We start from the raw sequence: 23,532 nt of genomic DNA on the forward strand, positions 1-23,532 counted from the left end.
GACCTCATCTTGCCTTAACCAATTGAATATGTGAAGACCCTATTTCTAAAAAATCTTTTCTGAGTGTTTCCTGGGTGGCTTAGTGATAAAGAATTGGCCTGCCAATGCAGGAGACACAAGTTCGATCCCTGATCTGGGAAGGTTCCACATGCCTTAGAGGTCCACAGTTACTGAAGCCCACATACCTAAAGCTCATTCTCCATAGGAGAATCCATCGCTGTGAGAAGTCTGCACACTGCAACTAGAGTGTAACCCTGACTCAGCACAACTAGAGAAAAGCCCACACAGCCACTCTTTGTTAAAGACCCAGCACAGCCAAGAATAAATGAATGAATAAAATTATTTATTTAAAAAATTATCTTTTCTGAGGTTTTGGGTAGACATGAATTTGGGGGTATACTATTCAACCCCCTAAAACTACCACATGGAAAGAGCCTGCCTGAGAAGCTGAAAAGGAGGTAGGAGTGTGCCCGCCATGGCCATATCAGACTGCCCCAGACTCATCAGTAATGGGAACTGGCAAATCCCCCCTCCCTTTACCCCCTTAGATCTGTTTGAAGTAACAGAAACCGACCACCACCCCTCCTTTTTCAAAACTGGAAAATCATTTGCACATGACCAATGTTCCAAACTTCTTCCTATTGCACTCATCCTCCAAAAACCTCTGACAGGGATTGCGCAATCTCACTTGGACGTTTTCTCAGTGTCTTGGATTGACTTCATTTGGGCAGGAAACAAATTTATTTTGAGCAGCTGGATGAACTCTTGCAATGTCTTCTATTTTACAGACCACAAAGAGAAGTGGGCCCAGAAGTGAAAAGCGAGCTCTGCCTACATTCCTGAGGCTTCTTGCCCCATTCTTGTCCCTTCCGAGACCCAGCAGCATTTCTGCCAATGGATTCTGTGCCTTTCTCCTTCTCTTGGAATCTTGCAGGTATTGCACGAGTGAAGTTCAAACTTTACAATCAAAGAGACTGACAAATAGGTCAGGTACCAAGCAGGGACAAAACTAGAGAGGGAGAAGGGTAAGAGATGCTTAGCCTAGGCACACAGGTCAATGTGGGTCACTGGGCTGGTGGGTAGAGGAGAGGCCATTCCCGGCAGGAATGAAGTTTCAGGAACCAGAATAGAAACTTGCTCCTGGCAGGCTGGGTGGGCGGGGCCTTGCCCGGGCTTCCTTGGGAGCCACTAGGGCTGTCTGCCAGCCCTCCCCTGGGAATTTCCCAGTCTTCCTAATTGTGTAAGACTGGCCTTGCCAGAGGACACCTGTTCCCACTAAGCTCTGATGGCTGAGGTGTCCCTGTTTTATTGCTGCCTGTCATTACAGTCCAAACTTCCTAAGTTTGGGCTTACCTGGTGGCTCAGATGGTTAAAGAAGCTGCCTGCAATTCAAGAGACCTAGGTTTGATCCCTGGGTTGAGAAGATCCCCTGGAGGAGGGCATGGCAACCCACTCCAGAATTCTTGCCTGAGAATCCACATGGACAGAGGAGCCTGGTGGGTTATAGTCCGTGGGGTCTCAGAGTCGGACACGACTGAATGACTAAGCACACAGTACCTCCTAAGCATTTGGGAAGAGCTGCTGCTAGCTGGTTGTTATTCTGCTCCTCTTCCCAGTCAGCACGCCACTCTGTTATTCCCTAGCCTGGGAATGTGAGGGGAAGGTAGCCTGCAGGTTGGACCTGAAGTTGTTGACAGCAATCCAAGACCAGCCCTTATGTTACAGGCAGGGTGGTCAACTTCCCCCTATTTGCCCATGAACATGAAAGTCTGTTGCTAAGTCATGTCTGACTCTTTGTGACCCCATGGATTATAGCCCACCAGGCTCCTCTGTCTATGGGATTCTCCCGGCAAGAATACTGGAGTGGGTTGCCATTTTCTCCTCCAGGGGATCTTCCCGACCCAGGGATTGAACCCAGGTCTCCTGCTTTGGTGGGTGGATTCTTTAGCACTGAACCGCCATTCCAGTATTAAAAGTGAAAATCAACATTCCAAGATCCCTCTCAGTTCTTAGAAAACTAAGAGGGTTAATCAGCCTAATTATAGACTCCCCAGGTTCTCGGAGACCTGCATTAACACTGGGCCTTAGAGGCGCCATCCCAGGTCTGGGGGCTCCAGCCTCCAAACCCTACTCTCCTAAGTACTCCCACACAACTGGCGTTTCTGAAGCTGATTTCTGAAAATCACCTGGGCCTGTAGGCAGCATGGCGAGGTAAGAGCACAGATTCTAAAGCCTCTCATTCACGAACTGGGTCAGCTTAGACAAACTAGCTAACCTCTCAGTGCCTCACCAGAAAAATGGTATCAATAATAGTAATCTGCTGTGCCATGGTGTTGGGAGAAAAGTAAGAACAGTGCCCGACTATATAAATGCTGGCAATTATTCCCGCGCCCTCACTCCGATCTAGTTGGTGCCTCCTCCCTCCATGGGCACATGCCCACCTCTCCCTGGGCACACACCAGAGTCCCAGTGGCATGGCACAGGCCGTGGGAGGACCCAGGCCGTCTCTGGAGACTTCACTGGGACCTCCCCTCCCTGAGTTCCAAGACGGGGTGTCAGAGGACGGCCTGCTTGCTTTCATTTCTGGGCAGAATCCCTAAAGAGGAACACAGAAAGGGGTGAGCAAAGGACCGCAAGGGCTTGGCCAGCCCGCTGGTTACTGATGGAGGCCCCCTGTGTCTCCAGTCCAGGGCCATCGTGGTCGGCTGAGTTTATCAACCTGTTTCTCAGCAGCTGTGCTGTCACGCTTGTCAGCCAGAAGTAAGAAATTCTGGTCCAGGAGTGTCGTCTCCTGAAAACTTTGCCTACAATCACAGCACGCCTTGAGGGCTTACTATACGTGCCTGGTTGAGAAGTGACAGAGTCCCTGCAGAAGGCTAATCCCCACGACCCCGACAACTGGAAATGGGGGCCGACTCCCCACGGAGGCACCCTGGTCTGCATTCATTTCCGCCACTGTGTTCTGGGAAGTGTACACACCAATGCTGGCTTTATGTGTCACAGTGAAAGCAAACTCCAATCCCCTGGTGCTGGGTTTCAGGTCCTCTAAGGAGAAAACCCTGGGAGTGCCTGCACCTCCCCTCAGGCCAGCCACACCAGGCCAGCTCTCAAAGGCCTCTGGTGTCTCCCTTTTCTCTCATCTTTCCCCACTCTGATAAATGTCTTGGGATTAGCCCTTCTGTGTTTATTGGATGAGCAATTTGTGTCTGTCTGAAAAGCTGCGTCTGAATAATATTTGGCACGAGCTGAAGAAATGTGATCTGCCACGTTCCCCTCCAGGCAGCTCTCAAGCCAGCACGTCTCCTGCCAACAGGGCTGCAAGGCTCTTCAGCTGGGTCTCCAGCTGAAACGTGTGTGGAGTGGGAAGCAGGGAGGGGTCAAAGGGTGAGGGTGCAGCCCGAGTGAATCTGCTAGTCATCCCGGAGCCCCGAGAATAATTTGGGGACAGGCCCCCATGTGGCTCAGGAGCCCAGATGGTTTCCTGGGCCCAGAATCCCAGGTGTGAACAGCCGCTAAGGAGATTCGAGAGAGTCCAGGAGTGGCTGGAAGCTCTCAGGCCTGGAGTGGTCACCAGGACTGGGCTCCTGAGCCTGAGTGTTTGCGTGGGACAGGGAGAGGTAGGAGGCTCTGAGCCTGTTTAGATGTTTCCTCACTCCATCCTTACAGGCCCCCTGGGAACTGGGGCGCACAGAGCTTGCAGTGACAATCAGGCAACCCAGCCGTGACGTGCTGCAGAGCGTGGAGGAAGAGGAAATTTGGTGGGTATGAGTGTGTCAAGAGCTTCCACCCCTACTCCACCCCACCCCAGAAGCCACTATTATCCCTCCTCAGCACCCTCTCTGCTCCTATCTTAGGGCCCATATCACTTCTCCTTGAATCCTGTGACTCAGATCTCCATCCTTCCACCACCTCTGCCCCACTCTTTCCCAGCCCGCGATAAGACGGAAGGCAGGACATTGTCCCTGGGCCCCTAACGGTGAGCACGGGAGGAGAAGGATGCCAAGGAGGCATCAACCGTGGTTTACTGAGTCAGGGGATGAATTAGAGAAGCTGGGAGCTCAGAGCTCAGTGGTCACAGATGCCCAGAAGATAGCAGGTCACGCAGAAGCAGCAGTGCCGGACATTGGTTCCGGAGTCAGAACGGAACTGTAACAGTCCTCCGGTCTGCCCGGGCTGTGGGGAAGGTCGGCCCCTCGGGACAGGCCCCTTGCGGCTCTTTGTATATCTATCTTAGCATTTCACACGTTTCCATCATGTGGAACCAACCGGGTTTCCATCCGTTTGGTTAATGTGTTTTGAATTTCTCCCTTGTACCATACTCCATAGGGTACCATCTGTCCTCTCAAATAGAAAAAAAAAAAGCAGAGGTACCATAAAAAGGTAGGAGCAATCTATGCTCTCACTGAGGCACAGAGAGAAGGCTATAACAATTCAGAAGAGAGGTTAATTTCACTTGAAGGAGCAAGGGAGTCTTCATGGGGATGGGGCAATCCATAAGACCTCAACCTGGACCATAATGCGCCTGCACCCCAGGAGTGCTGTTCTTCACCACCCACTCCCTCCAACCCTCCACCTCTCCCCAATCCCCAGCCCCAGCACACACCCAATTTGGTGCCCATGACTGATTTTGCTGACTGATTCCTTATTCTTTCTTTAAAAAAAAAAAATTATTCATTTGACTGTGCCAGGTCTTAGCTGTGGCATGTGGGATCTAGTTCCCTGACCAGGGATCGAACCCAGACCCCCTGCATTGGGAGTTTGGAGTCTTAGCCACAGGACCACCAGGGAAGTCCCTGATCCCTTCCTCTTTCACTGAAAACAGGTATGTCCACAGAATCCATCTCAACACGGTGACCAGATGATTGGAGCAGGCACACATTTGCCATCCCTCACCTTGGAAGGTGTGTACAACTCGTAGGGATGGGAGACAGAGGGAGCAGGCTGAGCAGAGACACCGAGGTAGGCAACACAGACACATGTGACTGAGGTGAGTGACCTGCCATGGGTGGGTTTCCTGAATGAGGACCAGGGAACAACATGGCTGAGAAAGTAGGTTGAGGTAATATCTGGATTAGGGTCTTGCCAGGCTAAGGCTTGTGGGCTCAGGCCTGGGAAGGGGGCAGAGGCAGTCTGAACTGAGCTGTTGGGGGAGACATTCTGGTAGCAGTGGCAGGGTGGGCTGGGGTGGGGAGAAGCTGGAGGCAGATAGAGCAGAGTCTCAGCAGTCAATCCTTGGCAGCCAGCGACAGAGCCCCCTCTGAGCTCCCGCGGCACTTGGCAGAAACATCTGCTCCACACTCGCCCCGCCGTCTCTCTTGGAGCTGTCTTCTGACAGCCTGATGGCCCCCGTGGCCTGCAGCTCCTTGACAGCAGGAACTGTCTGCTGCCTCTCTGGGGCCCCAGGCCTGACATGGTTCTTGGCAGGTGCTCATTAGATATTTGCGAAGTTACTGAATAGGGCAGTGAAAAAAAAGAACAAGGGGCGTACAGAGAAGGGCACAGATTTCCGGGATAACATCCTGTTTAGCAAGTGCAGTTCCGTAGGCCAGGCATGAACACAGCGGTCTCTGGTGTGTGTGGAGAAGCTAAGGTCTGTGTGGGCAGTGCAGGCGGGGAAAGAACACCAGTTCATGTCTAGAGGCTGGGAGTTGCCGTGACTGCGTGTGCGTGAATGTGTGTGTGTGTGTGTGTGTGTCTGTCTGTCTGTCTGTCTGTCTGTCTTAGGGAGGGCTTTTCAGAGAGGTGGACAGACAGGAGACTCCACGATCTATACTGTCCTAAAGCCTTAGGAAATGTACTCAGACTCTTTTGATTGCAAGTGACAGAAATTCAATGAGGGCAATCTTAGAGAAAATGGGTATTTTATTGGCCCATAAAGTGCCTTTGGAGACAGCCAAAACCAAGGGTTCCAGTAATGTCAGTCTCTTTTCATTTCTGATGTCAACTTTTCTCCACTGGTCAGTTAGCCTGACTCTCAAAGCCGGGCTCCCTTCACAGGCTGGAAACACAGCTGCCAGGAGCCTGGGTCTCACACTGTGGGAGCTTCCCTATCAGAAAGGCACCAAAGGCTTCTCTTCTCATGTCCCAGCTTCAGTTCCCAGGAAAGGACTGTGATTGGCTCTGTTCTTGTGAGGAGCCTGCCCCTGGCCTAAGACTAATTGCAATGGCTAAGAGAGCAGGGTCTTGCAAAAAGGACGTGCTTCCACCAAAACCACCGTACTTGAAGTGGAAACCGTGTGTTTCCCAGAGGAAGAGCCAACAGCAATCCTGTCTGGGTGTTTTGCATAAATTAACTATTCTGCACAACAACCCCAACAGGTGTTACTATATTTACTATTATAGTCATTGTTACCCTGGAGAATTGTTACCTCAGGAAACCAAGGTACAGAGAGGTTGAGTAACTGCCAGAGAACACGCAGCTAGTAAGCAGCAGAGATGGAGCTGAGATTTAAATCAATTCAATCTAGCTTCAGACCCAATATCTTCCTATTCTGTTACTTTACCTATTCACTTCAGAGGGAAGAAAGCATGGTATAGGGCTACAAGAAAGAAACCTGGACACTTTCTCCTGCAGAGATCCAAGGCCTGAGCTGAGGAGCCTGTGGAAAGATTTGTCCAATGTCTTGGAAATCTGGAATAAGAAACACCACCACCCATTTTAATCTCACTGAAGATATCTGAAAAGGAATGTTTCATTTTAACTTCTTTTTTTCTTCCATCTTTATTTACTTAAAATAGAATTAGATGAAGCCAAGAAAAGCATGAAAGAACAATGAGGTCCCATTTTCACCTATTAAATATTTAAGCAGCAGTGTAATAGTCATGCTGACAATGGTGGAGAGATGGCTTGCTTCTAAATGCTGGTAACAGGACAAAGCAGTCCAACCAGTGAAAAAATTATTTGGCCATGAGGTCAAGAGCTTTAAAAGCTTTCTTTAACTTTGACCTGATCACCTCGCTCTTTAGAAACAGCTCATGAAATCACAAAATAAAACCTAACTAGTGCCATGTGTAAGAGACACATGTAAAATAGTGCTCCTCAAACAGATTGAAAGTGGCAGAGAAGGAAAAAATAGAAAACAGAACAAATATCATTACATGCAAATACAGGTAACAACAACAACAAAAAAGGGTTATGATATTAATTTCAGACACAGCTGAATTCACAGAAAATCAGAAGACAAGCCACAGGAGAAAATGTTGTAATGATAAAGGCTGAGAGCCGCAGTAAAGATCTGTCATAAATATTTATGCACCAAAAATAAAGTATCAGAATTTATAATGCAAAAAACGAGGAAGTACGTGGAGACGTGGACAGAAATATAGTAATAGTAGAAAATTCTCACTTACCTCTCTTAGTCCATGATCAATAAATCACACAATAAGGAAGGATATGGAGGACTTGACTTGTTAACTTAGTAAGGCAGATCAAATTAAAAGATATCAAACTCTGTACCCTGAAAACCTAGAATATACCCTTGTTAGTGCCTGTTGACAAATGACCACATGACAGGCTGAGAAAAACAAAAGAACAAAATCTCAGTACATTTCAAAGTAGGATGAATACAGAAAACATTCTCTAATCACAATGCAGTAAAACTAGAAAGTAATAGCAAAATCTGAGACTGAAAAGCAATAGAAAAGTTGAAAATTAAATAAAAGAAACAAACTAAAAGCTACATCTGAATGGAATATTATTCAGTCTTTAATATGAAGGGAACTCTGACATATGCTATGACATGACATGAGGGATCCTCGAAGACACTACGCTAAGTGAATTAAGCCAATCACAAAAACACAAATACGGTGTGACTTCACTTACATGAGGTATCCAGAGTAGTCAGATTAATAGAGACACGTGTAATGGTTGTTTCCAGGGGCTGAGAGGAGTAGGGAATGGGCAATTGTTTAATGGGTATAGAGTTTCAGTTTTGCAAAATGCTAAAGTTCATCTTACATATTGCACAACATTGTGAACATACTGAACACTACCGAACTGTGCATTTGGAAAGGGGTGCGATGATAAATTTTGTAATATATGTATATTTTAAGAAATTTTCTCTTTGTTAATTCTCAAAGTGTAAAATATCTTTTAGAGGAAATTTAAAAAAAGGATAGTTCCCAAGGAAATAGTGCAAAAGACAAGTCAAAGGAATGAGCATTTTTGTGGTTCTCAGCTAAGTTTCACATAATCTTCAGGGGAGGATTTAGAGGGATAAAAAGGAACAAGTTCTAAAACCGATGCATTGACATGGCTCAGAAAAATGTTGGTTTTCTGCCTGCACTTATTCAACAAGCATACATGCCAGGCCCTATATTGGGCCCTGGAAAGACCAAAAAGAGTTAGTCTGTCCTCAGTGAGGGCAGCCTGCAGGGAGGCAGGCCTAGGGGAGACATATACTTCATGAACTACAGTCAGGCTGGACCCTGCCCGAAGGGCTCCAGGAAGGGGCTCCAGGAAGGGGAGGAGGAGGAGCAAGAGGCCCTACCGGAGCCAAGACATGGGAGCTGGCCTCTCCAAAGAGGCTAAAATTTCACCAGAGGAAAAGTGCTGTGAAGAGCAATGTAGGCGGAGGAAACTGCAGTGCAAAGGCCCAGAGAACAAGACTGAAAATTCTGTTCAGCCCCACCAGGTACTTCCAAGCAGAAGGAGAAGGAGAAGAAGAGGAAGTACAAACAGCCAAGGGTGGGTCCTTCTCCTCTCTGAACTTAACCCCCTCCTCACCTGGATTTCTGGTTGTGGCCCCCTCGAGGTGATCATAGTTAAGTCATCTCACCTCTCATCAACAAAATGCAGCTTCCTCATCAACAAAATGCCAGCTGGGTTCACAGGGATCAAATGAGACACAGTGTGTTAAGACTTTGGAGCCTCACACACATTCAGCACACAAGAACATTTTTTACAGATGCACATTTATAGGTGCATATTTTTTATAGATGAACGAGCATTCTCCAACTCACCTTTATCCCTTATTCTCTTTGAAGGCTTTTGTTGGGCTTGATTCTTTCCTGAAGTTTCTTCCAAGATTCCCTCTACACACTTACACATAAGTTATCAGCTCCCCGAGGAAAGAGAGAAAGTTGACTCTTCCTTCTCTCTCCAGGATCTGACACTCATCAGATAGAATGGCCTCCTTAGCTTCGGGCGGCCAGATCAGAGTCACAGCCACTCCATGGGGCCAACCACGGTGCCATGAACAGTTGGAGCCCCAGAGAACATTACAGGAGTGGCCACATCTTCTGTCTTCTGGTGTTTGGGGTTTTGTCTCCTGTACATGGCAGGCAGCATCCCTTGAACCTGGGAACTTACTTTATTTGTTATCTGATTGACGTGTCAACAAACAGTGGCAAAGGTTGCACTAGTGCCAAATGCAGTGAGGTCCAAGACAAGGAGCACCTAAGCTTCACAGAGGAGCAGCATGAACTGGGCTTGGAGTCAAGAAAGGACAAAGGGGTTAAAGAAAGAGAATACAGTTCAGGAGGGGAGCTTGGGGCCACTGGCAACAGTTGCAAGGCTGACCAACTGTTTCTCATAAGGCCCGTGCCTGGTGGCAGGGACACAGCCTCTATTAACCTCCTCCAGAGGGTTCTTTGCAAATCCTCCTCTCACTGCCTCAGCCCTCTTGGCCTTACATCATTGGCCAAAGCTTTCTCCCTAAGGAGAACAGAGTGCTTCCAGAATCCCAGAGTGAGTGGTGATAGAGCAGAGATTAGGATCTGACTGGGTTACAGTCCTAGCTTTTCTATTCTTAACTCTTAGGCTTTTATGGAGCTCTGGGAGTTGAGCTGCTTTTTAAAAGGCCAAAGGCATGGTGGGTACAACTTGCTCACCATTAGGAAAAAAAATTAAGTTAGAGATCTGAGTCATGGCTGACATTAGAATAAATTCCAGATGGCTGAAACCTTTGAATGTAAAATATAAAATCATAAAAATAGTAAAAGAAGAAGAATAGATAGATGAATATTTATTAATATCATTTTGGAGTGGAAGGGAGTAGAGAAGACCATTCTAAGTTCAACACCAAAGGCAGATAATAAAGAACAAATTGACACTGGTTTTAAAAAAAATCATGCACAAGAGGTCTGGCACAAAAGTAGAAATGTTAAGAAAGAACTTCAATTTCAAAATTTCAGCATCAATGGAACCTGGGCCATTCCTTGGGATTGTTAATTTGGACACTGCATTTGAAGTATCTAATGAAATTTCCTCCTTCCTTATCCTCACACCGACACTGATCATCCAGCTGTGGGGGAGATTCACCTCAAACGAGGCTCTTTGACTAGAGGTAAGGTCTTGTTCCAAACAACTAAAGTCCAGAAAGAGAAGAGGATTGTCATACCCAAAAGACAAGACCGGTCCTCTTCTTCCTTACCTACACCCACCTCATCTACCCCTAACCAATACGCTCCACTCCTCCACAAAGTTACTACTAGGGGGCTCAGTAAACAAAACAGACAAAAGTAGGAATGCACAATAAAGACATGGACAAATATCTAGAAAACTACACATTTGAATAAAGTCAGGATAATGAAACAGGACCATCACAATCCACTATCAGAAAAACTAACATCAGGAAACAGAATTAGGGACTTCCCTGGTGGTCCAGTCACTAAGATTCTGAGCTCCCAATGCAGGGGGTCCAGGTTTGATCCCTGGTCAGAGAATTAGATCCTTCATTTGGGAACTGGGAGTTTGCATGCCACAACTAAAGATCCTGCATGCTGCAACAAAGATCAATGATCCTGAGTAATGCAACTAGGACCTGAAGCAGCCAAATAAATATTAAATAAGCAGAATTAACAAAGACTAAAGAACAAGACTTCAGATTCACTGCAATTAATAGGTTCACAAGAAATGTGAAAGGATATTTCATATATTTTAAAAAATCACCTGGAAATTTTGGAAATTTAAGAACTCAGTTTTCCAAATAAAAATTCAATGGACTAATCACAAAACAGATATTGCTGAAGGATGAATAAAAAAGTTGAAAGATCAAATGGAGAAATTCTCCCAAAATGCAGTTCAAAAGAACAGAGATGGGCAGTATAAAAGAAAAGTTAGATAGGAATTCCCCGGCAGTCCAGTGGTTAGAACTTGGCGCTTTTTTTGCCAGGGCCTGGTTTCGATCACTGGTCAGGGAACCAAGATCCCAAAAGCCCCATGGTGCAGCTAATAATAATAAAAGTTAGAAGACAGAGGTCAGTTTGTTCCACTGCCAGTAGTTTGCCAACCTCTCTGCTTTATGGTTCAGTGTTCTCATTTGTAAGATGGAAACAATAATTATACCTACTTCATAGGGTTCTGTGTCAAGTACTTTGCTCACTGCCTTCACACAATAAGTAACCAATAAATGTTACTGTTGATAATAATGTGGTTGTTGATGTATGCTGAGAATGAAGAAGGGGCTCATGTTTATTCATCACCTACTGTGCACACAGCAAGGCTGAGTCTTAAAGGGACTTGGCTGAGTCTTAAAGGGACTCGGAAGATTTTATTTAGTTATTTTTATTACTCAATGAAAAACACCTCATGTTGGCATAGAAAGAAAGTGGGGAATCCATGGAGGATGGATCCAGAAATTCTACCATCCTATTTTATAGGAATTTCAAAAAGGGAGAACAGAGGGAATGGAAGGGAAAAAAATTAAAAAAGAAAGCAATGACATATTGTTTCCTAGAAGTGAAGAAAAGAATAAGCTTTCACAGTGAAATGGCCCACTGAGCACCAAGAATAACTTTTTTTAAAAAAAGACCTACACCTGGATTCATTCAACATTCAGAAAACTAAGATCATGGTATCTGGTCCCATCATTTTATGGCAAATAGATGGGGAAAAGTCGAAACAGTGACAAATTTTATTTTCTTGCACTCCAAAGTCACTGTGGACGATAACTGCAGCCATGAAATTAAAAGATGCTTACTCCTTGGAAGGAAAGCTATGACAAACCTAGACAATGTATTAAAAAGCAGAGACATTACTTTGCAAAACAAAGTTTCGTATAGTCAAAGCTATGGTTTTCCAGTAGTCATGTATGGATGAGATAGTTGGACCATAAGGAAGGTGGAGCACTGAAAAATTGATGCTTTCTAACTGTGGTGCTGGAGAAGACTCTTAAGAGTCCCTTGGACAGCAGGGAGATCAAACCAATCAATCCTAAAGGAAATCAACTGTGAATATTCATTGGAAAGACTGATGATGCTGAAGCTGAAGCTCCAATAATTTGACCAACTGATGCGAAGAGCCTAGTCATTGGAAAAGACCCTGATGCTGGGAAAGATTGAGGGCAACAGAGAATGAGATGGCTGGATGGCATCACTCACTCAATGGATATGAGTTTGAGCAAGCTCCAGGAGACAGTGAAGGACAGGGGCACCTGGCGTGCTGCAGTCCACTGGGTTGCAGAGTCAGACATGACTTAGCCACTGAACAACAACACCTGGATTAATTATGATGAAATTTGAAAATACCAAGCATAGAGGAAATGCTGAGCAATTTCATTCCATTTCCTTACATCTGTAAGTGCATATTTCTAGGAGGAGGACCCAGAGCAAGTATCCAGTTCCCAAAAGAGCAACCACTTTTGGGAGTTGAAGAACCACTCCCTCCAAGAAGGCAATACCTTCAAAGGGGTGGGGAGGGTGGTAGGAGGGGCTTGACCCCTAAGCAAGACCTTCACTCAAAGGTTGTTCCACATCTGGATCTTTAATTTTATTATTTTTGTTTGTTTGTTTTTTTGTTTTCTTGGATCTTTAATTTTAAAATACCACGTTGGCATATGGGGGTAAAAAGAAAAAGAAAGGTTAGGAAGCCTGGAGGGTGGGTCCAAAATGTTTGCCATCCTATTTAATAGGAATTCCAGAATAAGAGAAAAGAAGGAGTAGTTCTTTTCACTCCTTTCTCTTGCATATTTGGAGAAGGAAAATTTTAACCAAGCTCAAAACCAGCCTGCCCTTAACTCAGACAACGTATTATTATACTTTCTTCTCTCTCAGAGGAACATCTGTAAAGATTTTCCTCCAGGAATGTGCCTGCTGTTTAAAAAGTCTCGATGACTCAAAATGCTAGTGGCATTTGCTACTCTGAAAATCTAGCTGAAGAAATGGGGCAGAGGGCGGGTCCTGAGAGCCCACTGCAGCCTTCCAGCTTTGGAAATGTGGAGATGTCCTGAGCAGGTACGAGCCCCATCTGGGTGGCTGGAGACTTGGGTGGGAGACGGCTCCACTACTTCCAACTGTGTGATCCAGGCAGATCACCTTTACTTTCTGAGCCTCTGTGTCCTGGTCATCGAAATGGGAACACATTTGTTCTGCCTCCCAGGGTCATTCTGATGCTAAGATGGTAAAACATGAAGGCGCACTGAGACAGCAAGCTCTAAACCAAGGGTCACATATGCAGATGCCTTCAAGGACCACTCAGGTAAGCAAATTTGTGAAGTGACCAGCTTAACATACTAGGGAATGGTGGAGACCCTGACCTAACTCCTGGAAGCCAAATTTGGCCCTGAATCACCAGGTTGTGATCCTTGCTCCAAACAGAAATAAGGATACTTAGAACAAAGCAGCTCTCAAAACATGTGAAATAAAAAAAATTTTTTTGCCCTATTATGGGTTCATTTGTGTCATCTTCTCTCAATTAATTAATTAATTAATAGTAAGTGAAAGTTCCGGGACTTTCCTGGTGGTCCAGTAGTTAAGAATCTGCCTTGCAGTGCAAAGGACGCAGGTTTGATCCCTGGTCAGGGAACTAAGATCCCACATGCCTCGGAGCAATTAAGCCCACGCACCACAACTAGAGAGTCTGTGCGCCACAGCAAAAAAGTCCGTATGCTGAAACTAAGACCTGATGCAGCCAAATAAATAAGTAAATAATTTTTTTTTAAGTAAGTGGAATTCCTAACCCCAAGAATGTGACCTTATTTGGAAATAGGGTCATTGCAGATGTAATTAGTTAAGATGAGTTCATACTGGAGTAAGACTGGCCACTAATCTGACTGGTGTCCTTAGAAGGAGGCAGTCATGTGAAGACAGAAAAAGACCCAGGGAGAAGCCCACTTTAAGACGCAGGCAGAGTGGGTAGAGTGCACCCACCTATGAGCCGAGGAGTGCCAGGATTGCAGGCCATCGGGGGAAACAAGGGAATAAATTCTCCCTCAGCACCTCAGAGGGAGCTAATCTCACCCTCACCTTGATTCCACACTTCTAGCCTCCAGAACTGTGAGAAAATAGATTTCTTCTTTTCTAAGTCACCTGGTTTGTGAGATGTTTTTATGGCAACCCGAGGAAACGAATACACTCCCCTAGACGGAACTTTCTTTTACAAGAGGCCTAAATTTCTGATTTTCCTCATGAGTCAGTGAGTCTCCCAGCTTAAGCGCGCACAGGGTCGAGGCCTAGGGCGAGGTGCGTCCGGTGGCAGGCCCGCCGCCTCCGGGTGCAGTCACTCTCCAGTTCCCGAAAGGGCTGGTCCCGACGGCAGGTGCCTGCTTAAGAGGCGGGCACCTCTGGCTACGCCAGACTCTGTGGCAGTAGTCCTGCTGGAATGCTGGATCGAAAATCTTTGAGTGGTGCTGTGACGCTGGCTTCCCAGGTGGCCTACGTTAGTAGTAAAGAACCCGCCTGACGATACAGAAGATGTTAGAGACTCCGGTTTGATCCCCAGGTCACAGGTTAGATCCCTGGGTCGGGACGGTCCCCTGGAGGAGGGCATGGCAGCCCACTCCAGTATTCTTGCCTGGAGAATCCCATGGCCAGCGCGCCTGGCGGGCTACAGTCCCTGGGGTCACAGAGAGTCGGATGTGAATGCAGTGACTGAGCAAACCTCCCCTCCTCTGAGGCCTACATCCCCCTCCCACCCTTCACCCTTCCCTAGTAAGATGGCATTTGATCCTGAATTCCTAAGCCACCTTAGGAAGTTTCATTTATTTTTTCCCTGGGTATCTCCCATCTATGTATGAGAGAGACAGGTTAACAAACTTCTGTCTGCTTTGCCCTTGTTAATCTATGTTCTATTACGAGTCTCAGACAGGAATTCAGAAGGGTACAGAGAAAATTATTTTCCCTCTTCTATAGTTTCTGGGGATGAGAACGGACCACTGACCCACCCTCCTCAGATGGAATCCTAGGAACATTGGCAGAAGGGTGAGACTTCATCCCAAAGTCAGTGCTCCTGGACCTCTCTGTATGGCTCAGTAAAGAGAGAAAGGCAAAATTTTATGTGGGCCCTTCCTTTCCAATTTCAAATTAGCAGGAGAAAAACACTACGGCTTTCTTTGGGACTTCCCTGGTTGGCCAGTGGTTAAGACTCCTCTTTGCAACACAGGGCACTCAGGTTTGATCCCTAGCAAGGGAACTAGAGCCCGCATGCCACAACTAAAGATCCTGTGTTCCTCAACTAAGATCCAGCACCCCCCCAAAAAAGAATTAGTTCTCTGAGTTGTGACTCTTATGAATTTTGTTTTTGGGGTACAATTTGATCAGAAAGATCCCCTGGAGGAGGGCATGGCAACCCACTCCAGTACTTTCTTGCCTGGAGAATTCCATGACAGAGGAGCCTGGCAGGCTACAGTCCATGAGGTTGCAAAGAGTCGGACCTGACTGAACAACTAACACAACACTTTGGTTATCTATCCTTCCCTCCCAGAAACAGCTATTACTTTTTTATTTGTCTCATGTTGTGTCCTGAGACCTCAGCTTGAAGGCACGCTATTGGTTCTTGTGTGTACAGGAGGCTCAACTATCAGGTTGGGGGGCCCCAAGAATGTAGCCAAACAGGAATGTGGGCCACACCCCATTTGCAGCTCTCCTTCTCCTGGCTGTTGCCAGCTTTCAGGGGAGTTAAGCCTTTTTATCTTTCAGCGATCGTTGTATTTCTGGGTCTTAGGAGAGTTGCACCTTTTCCACCCTTTTTCAGGACAGCTCTCATGTCCATAGTTAAGTCATGAAAGGTCTGGTTTGGAGTCACTTGGTAGTTACATGTTGGTTTGAAAGAAAAGGCAAAGAGATAGTTTTTAAAAAGCAGCTCAATATTGCCAGAAATATTTACTGTTTGTACTTGCTGAAATATGATAAAATAAGATATTGAAAGGATTTTTAAAAAAAGAACACTATAGTCAGAAGGTGCTTCCCAGGTGGCTCAGTGGTAAAGGAATCCACCTGCCAATACACGAGATGTGGGTTCAATCCCTGGGTCGGGAAGATTCCCTAGAGAAGGAAATGGCAACCCACTCCAGTACTCTTGCCTGGGAAATCCCATGGACAGAAGAGCCTGGTGGGCTACAGTCCATGGGGTCGCAAAGAGTCGGACACGACTTAGTGATTAAACAATATTCAGAAGATGCCCTTCCTAATTGGAAGCTGATATTCAGAGCCTGATAGAAGTTTTTGTTTTTTTAAAGACTTCTCTGTTCTTTCTATTTGAAGGTGTTCCTTCCAGGACTTTCCAGTCAACTGAAACCCTCTTCTCAAAGCTCTGCTGATTACATTCTCCATCAATTTTGTCCCCTTCTTTTTTTTTTTTTAATTAAAAATTTTTTTTAATTTCTTTATTTGTTTTTGGCTGCACTGGGTCTTCATTGCTGTGTGCCAGCTTTCTCTAGTTTCGAAGAGCAGGGGCTACTCTCTTGTTGCAGAGCACAGGCTTCAGTAGTTGCGGTACACGGGCTCAGTAGTTGTGGCATGTGGACTTAGTTGACTTGCGGCACTTGGGGTCTTAGTAGCCGAACCAGGGATTGAACCCGTGTCTCCTGCACTGGTAGCAGATTCTGAGCCAGTGGGCCACCAGAGAAATCCCTCCACTTCCTTTTCGTCAGCATGATTTTGCTGCGGATAATTTGAAACTTCATTGGGAAAACTTAGAATCTCACCAAACTGACTCCTCTAAGACCCCTTCCTTTCCATATTCCCTGCTCCTCCTTCCTCCTTTTGCCACCTTGCATCTTCCGTTCAGCTCCCTTGAGTCCTATACTAAGTCCCATCAAACTCCTACCTCTTCCAGCCCTCTGTCCACCCTACCAGACCTTTTCCTTCCCACTTTGGCCCCTCAACTCCCTACAGACACTTGCACTTAAGGTCCCTTACCCCACATCAGGGGCCTTCAAGGGGTTCAAACACCCCTCAAAGCAACTACAGAAAAGGAACTAGGAGCTTTTGGAATCTGAGAAAGTGAAATCTCTTAAAATTCTTCTCCTTGAATACAAGTGAAAACCTTAGCCAAGTACTGGGTAACCTTAACCTATTCATCTGCCAGAAACACAATTTGGATCCAACTGTGCTTTTGTGAATTAATATACCTAACATATGGCTAAATTTTTAAAATAAAAGCTCTAAGATTTCAGTTTGTGTTTGTCTTGTGTGTTTATGTATGCCTATACTGTTTAGTCAGTAAGTTGTGTCCCACTGTTTGCAGCCCTATGGACTATAGCCCATGAGGCTTCTCTGTCCCTGTGATTTCCCAGGCAAGAATACTGGAGTGAATCACCATGCCCTTCTGCAGGGGATGTTCCCGACCCAGGGATCAAACCCACATCTCCTGCATTGGCAGACAGATTCTTTACCGCTAAGCCACCAGAGCAGCCCCAATTTGTAAAAGAGCTCTATTTAATTGGCTTAAAGGAAAATAAATACTTATATAAATTAAATATTCTCTCAGAGAAATATAGAAACTAACCCAATGTTTTTCAAGTTCACGTGACGGGTAATCTTTGGCAAATAAGAATATCACAGGTTTAATGAAACAAAAAGAGGCATGTCTTCAGGGTTGTTAGTATCAAATATTATATATATATACAACTTTTGTTCTACCTGGGTTTACTAGTCAGGAAGAAACTTGTATAATATCTCATGAAATTGTCACCACTTATCCAAACATAATTGTTAAGAACAAAGGAATTAACTAAATGTAGATGAAATAAAAGTTTATAAATGAACTTGTCAGACTTCCTTGGTACAGTGGATAAGAATCTGCTTGCCAATACAGGGGACCCAGGTTGGATCCCTGGTCTGGAAAGATTCCACATGCCTTGGAGCAACTCAGACTTGCTTTTGTAGTTCAGTCACTGTCCTGTCTGACTTTTTGCAACCCTATGGGCTTCAGCATGTCGGGCTTCCCTGTCCTTCACTGTCTCCCAGAGTTGACTCAAATTCATGTCCACTGAGTTGGTAATGCTATCTAACCATCTCATTCTCTGTTGTCCTCTTCTTCTTTTGCCTTCAATCTTTCCCAGCATGAGGGTCTTTTCCAATGAGTCAGCTCTTCAAATCAGGTGGCCAAAGTATTGGAACTTCAACTTCAGCACCAGTCCTTTCAATGAATATTTAGTGTTGATTTTAGGATTGACTGCTGTGATCTCCTTGCAGTCCAAAGGCCTCAAGAGCCTTCTCCACAATTCAAAGGCATCAGTTCTTCAGTCAGTGCTCACCCTTCTTTATGGTCCAACTCTCACATCCACACATGACTACTGGAAAAACCATAGCTTTGTCTATATGGACTTTTGTCAGCAAAGTGAGGTCTTTGCTTTTTAATATGCTGTCTAGGTTGGTCATAGCTCTCCTTCCAAGGAGCAAGTGTATTTTAATTTCATGGCTGCTGTCACCATATGCAGTGATTTTGGAGCCCAAGGAAATAAAATATGTCACTGTTTTGACTTTTTCCCCATATTTGCCATGAAGTGATGGGACTGGATGCCAGGATCTTAGTTTTTTGAATTTTGAGTTTTAAGTTAGCTTTTTCACTCTCTTTCACTTTCATCAAGAGGCTCTTTAGTTCCTCTTCATTTTTTGCCATTAGAATGGTATCATCTGCATATCTGAGGTTGCTGATATTTCTCCCAGCAATCTTGATTCTAGCTTGTGGTTCATTCAGCCCAGCATTTTGCATGATGTACTCTGCGTATAAGTTAAAATGCAGCCTTGTATTGGGAAATACTCCTTTTCCAGTTTGGAGCCAGTCTGTTGTTCCATGTAAGGTTCTAACTGTTCTACCCATGTACAGGTTTCTCAGAAGGCAGGTAAGGTGGCCTGGTAGTTGTATCTCTTTAAGAATTTTCCACAGTTTGTTGTGATCCACACAATCAAAGGCTTTAGTTAGTCAATGAAGCATAATTAGATGTTTTTCTGAAATTCCCTTGCTTTTTCTATGATCCAACAGATGTTGGCAATTTGATCTCTGGTTCCTCTGCCTTTTCTAAACTGAGCCTGCGCATCTGGAAGTTCTCGTTTCACATGCTGCTGAAGTCTAGCTTGAAGGATTTTGAGCATAACATTACTAGCAAGTGAAATGAGCACAACTGTATAGTAGCTCGTACATTCTTTGGCGCTGCCCTTCTTTGGGATTGGAATGAAAACTGACCTTTTCCAGTCCACTAGCCTTGTTTGTAGTAATGCTTTCTAAGACCCACTTGACTTCAGATTCCAGGATGTCTGGCTCTAGGTGAGTGACCACATCATCATGGTTATCTGGGTCATTTTTGTACAGTTCTTCTGTGTATTCTTGCTGCCTCTTTATAATCTCTTAAAAAGTTTGAAAAACTTATCAAAAATCAAATTCTAAATGATATCTTTTTGACCTTTAACTAACTTTGGGATTTCCCAGAGGGCCCCCGATTATTTAACTTATGTGCAGAGTACATCATGTGAAATGCTGGACTGGGTGAAGCACAATCTGGAATCAAGATTGCAGGGAGAAATATCAATAACTTCAGATACACAAATGACACCATCCTAATGGCAGAAAGTGAAGAGGAATTAAAGAGCCTCTTGATGAAGGTGAAAGAGGAGAGTGAAAAAGCTGGCTTAAAACTCAACATTCAAAAAACTAAGATCATGGCATCGGGTTCCATCACTCCATTGCAAGTAGATGGAGAAACGATGGAAACGGTGACTGACTTTATTTTCTTGGGCTCCAAAATCACTACGGACAGTGACTGCTACCAAGAAATTAAAAGATGCTTACTCCTTAGAAGAAAAGCTATGACAAACCTAGTCAGTGTATTGAAAAGCACAGACGTTACTTTGCCAACAAAGGTCCATATAGTCAAAGCTATGGTTTTTCCTGTAGTACACGTACAGATGTGAGAGCTAGACAATAAAGAAGGCTGAGTGCCAAAAATTGATGCCTTTGAACTGTGATGCTGGAGAAGACTCTTGAGAGTTCCTTGGACTGCAAGGAAATCAAACCAGTCAATCCTAAAGGAAATCAACCCTGAATATTCATTGGAAGGACTGATGCTGAAGCTGAAGCTCCAATACTTTGGCCACCAGATGTGAGGAGCCAAGTCATTAGAAAAGAACCTGATGCTAGGAAGGATTAAAGGCAGGAGGAGAAGGGGATGACAGAGGGTGGCGAGCTGGTAGGATGGCATCACCAACTCAATGGACATGAGTTAAAGCAAACTCCAAGAGATAGGGAAGGACAGGGAAGCCTGGCGTTCTGCAGTCTACGGGGTTGCAAAGAGTCAGGCACGACTGACTGACTAGACAACAAAAGGGCTCTGGGAACTTTTCAAAAGATTCTTCTCTCTCCTTATAAAAAGACAGATGTTAAACTAATTAGGTTTATACACTATGTTAATTAACATGGGAAATATTGTCAAGTAAGAAGTAATGTTTAACTCTGAAAGAGACTCACAGTTTCGATAATGAACTTATGGTGGCTGGGGGGAATATGGGGGGAAGGGATAGCTAGGGAGTCTGGGATGAACATGTACACATTGCTATATTTAAAATAGATAACCAACAAGGACCTATTGTATAGCACATAGAAGCTCTCTGCTCAGTGTTATGTGGCAGTCTAGATGGGAGGGGAATTTGGGGGAGAATGGAGAAGGAAATGGCAACCCACTCCAGTGTTCTTGCCTGGAGCATCCCGGGGACAGGGGAGCCTGATGGGCTGCCGTCTATTGGGTCGCGCAGAGTCGGACACGACTGAAGTGACTTAGCAGCAGCAGCAGGATACATGTATATGTATGGCTCAGTCCTTTTGCTGTTCATCTGAAACTCACAACATTGTTAATTGTCGATATGCCAATACAAAATAGAGTTGTTCTTTTTTTTTAAGGAAGTAATGTTTAACCTTCCTAAGTTATATTTGTAAGGATGTATATTATTAGTGTGTGTTCCAGAAAATGAAATTCCTAGAATCTGATACATCCTCATACAGTATTATCAGTCATAACTCTAGTTATCATCCTAAACTGTTGTACAACACAGAAATAACCAAATTTCCTTGTCAGTTGTGCTTAAATGAACTTTCATCAAGTTTTTAACCGTGGTCATTTTGTCAGTCACAGACAGTTATTGGTTTACTCTGATGTTTCCTGAAAGCTTTTGCAAGTAGCTATGAAGCAAAAACTCTTTGTCTTCAGATTCATGGAAAGGACTCTGATAAGTATGCTAGGATATCAGTTTCCAATAACTTTAAGATCTTATCATTAAACTGGGTAAGAATTTCCAAAACTGTAATGGAAAAACAGAATGATTCATAAAACTAGTAGCTCAAGATCAAGCAAAATAAGATTTTATCATAGGGGACTGAATAAACTGATGAGCAGGACTACAACTTGTGTTACTTTTTGTTTGAAATTTTGCTAGTTCTTTCATGATTTGTTTTCTAGATTTAAGAGTGCTTTTTTCCCTTAAGCTATTTATGACTTACTGCAGTTTGGTATAGTATACCTTCATATATAGTATACCTTCATAAACAGAATTAAAGCATTTAACTTTTCTCCCTATCTGATCCCTCCAGAATTCATACTCTTAATGTGTATTCTTATTTTCACAGCAATATAGCCATTTGCATAAGTTGGATGAGAATCTGTTCTTCTTGTGAGAGGACACAGTTGGAAACGGTTATATTACTAAGGCTTGACTAGGATATCAAATTGGAGAATGATGTACGTAGAATGAGATATGACCAGACAGCTTTAAGGAAGTAAGCTTGACTTTACAGAGCCAATGCTTATTAAGCTCCTTCTAAGAAATTTCCTGGTTCCTTGACTTTAGGTTTTCCAGCCTTACCAAGTGAGTAAGGAAGATCACTTCCTACCAGTTCCAGGAATCTCAGTATATTTTGGGGGGGACTTTGAGCAGAGAGGAATTAACCCAAATGTATAGATATGCATGTGAACTCTGACAATGAGTTCTTGGTTTGGCTTCCTAGCCTTGAAAGTCTTTTAAAAGTCCAATCTGAGATTCCTTATGAAAGTTCCAACAAAGCAGATTTTAAAAGCGCCTACATGGTTAGTTGCTATTCTTGCTGTTCTTATGTAAATAATCAGGTCAAGTTTTGTGAGCCCAAACTTGTTTGTTAACCAACTTGCTTTTCTGTGATTATATCTTCTAGCAATGGGGGTGATTATACAGTGAAAGATTGTTTCAGTAGAAAATTATAACACATCTTTGTGGATATGAGGTTCTAGCAAACTGGACTGGATCTTAAATTCTAGTTTTCTCTAATATCTAACTAAAATTCTCCAAACTAATGCTTGCAATTTTCCTTCACCCTTCTGACTGAAATCCATAAAAACAAACCTGCCCTTTTCCCAAAGCCCTGGAAGCTGAAGCTGGATGACTTGATATAAACCTCAGAGAAATCACCACAACAGATCACGTATGGACAACCTTCATGTCTGTTGTTGTCCAGCTCAGGTCACTCAGAAGTTCGCCAGAACACCCAATGACATCATCAAAAATATTAATATTAAACTTCAAAAGGTGCTTCCAGCCCAATATATAGCAATCTTCTCAGGGCTGCCCTCTGGATGCAGAAACTGACTTACAGTGTGAGCCAAACATTATTTGTTTTGTTTTCAAAGAAATGCCTCTTATCAAATAAATACCTGCTTGCTTGTACCGTGTACATTCTAACTGTGGTAGGATCCCACCTGCAGTATCACTTCCTGGAATGAGACACAATTGTTTAACTAAGAGACTGGTTCAGTGAGATCTACCAACTCAGCTTCTAGACCATGAAACTTGGGGAATTTTCAAAGGTGGGTCATGAGGGTAGCAGAATGTGCCACCCCAAAAGATGCAGGAGTTCAGGACATGCCATCCCAAAATATGCTGCTTTGGTGTACTAACTATTTGTAGCTGTAGGCACTTGAAAAGTGAAAAATGCAGGTAGAACTTTCTCTGAACTCCACCTATCTGCCTAGAGATAAATCCTCCAAAAGGAACTCGTTTATCATAAATATTCTCCCTAGAGGCATCATTAACCCAGGGAGATTGACTTATCACAGGAGAAGAGGCTAGAAGTTGACACAACACGCAGACAAACTTGGTCACAAACTATCATATCTTCCATCTAGTCTTTGAAGAGCCCATTCATCTTCCCTAAAAATCATTTCCTCTTTCCTGAGAGTCCTAACATCCTCACTCTTCTTTGTCTACTAAGATGGTATTTAATCCTGAATTCTAAGCCAACTCAGAGAGTTACTCATTTTCCCTTGGACATCTCCCACATATGCACAAGGTATACATGTCAGTAGACTTCTCTTTGCTTTTCTCTTGTTAATCTGTGTTTTACTGCAGAGATCT

The 23,532-nt window shown here is 44.3% G+C and overlaps 1 long non-coding RNA gene across 3 annotated transcripts in view; it reads left to right on the forward strand.

Annotated features, from left to right (window-relative positions):
• LOC136176481 (uncharacterized) overlaps positions 1-5,136 on the forward strand; it is a 16,362-nt gene extending 11,226 nt beyond the window's left edge. For all 3 annotated transcript variants that reach the window (XR_010664590.1, XR_010664589.1, XR_010664591.1), the window contains exons 3-5: positions 789-934; positions 3,667-3,758; positions 4,823-5,136. This is a non-coding gene — a long non-coding RNA (uncharacterized lncRNA). The remainder of the gene's footprint in view (positions 1-788; positions 935-3,666; positions 3,759-4,822) is intronic.
• Positions 5,137-23,532: the final 18,396 nt, after the last annotated feature.

Source organism: Muntiacus reevesi, chromosome 10, assembly GCF_963930625.1.
Source record: "Muntiacus reevesi chromosome 10, mMunRee1.1, whole genome shotgun sequence".
Taxonomy (NCBI): Eukaryota; Metazoa; Chordata; class Mammalia; order Artiodactyla; family Cervidae; genus Muntiacus; species Muntiacus reevesi.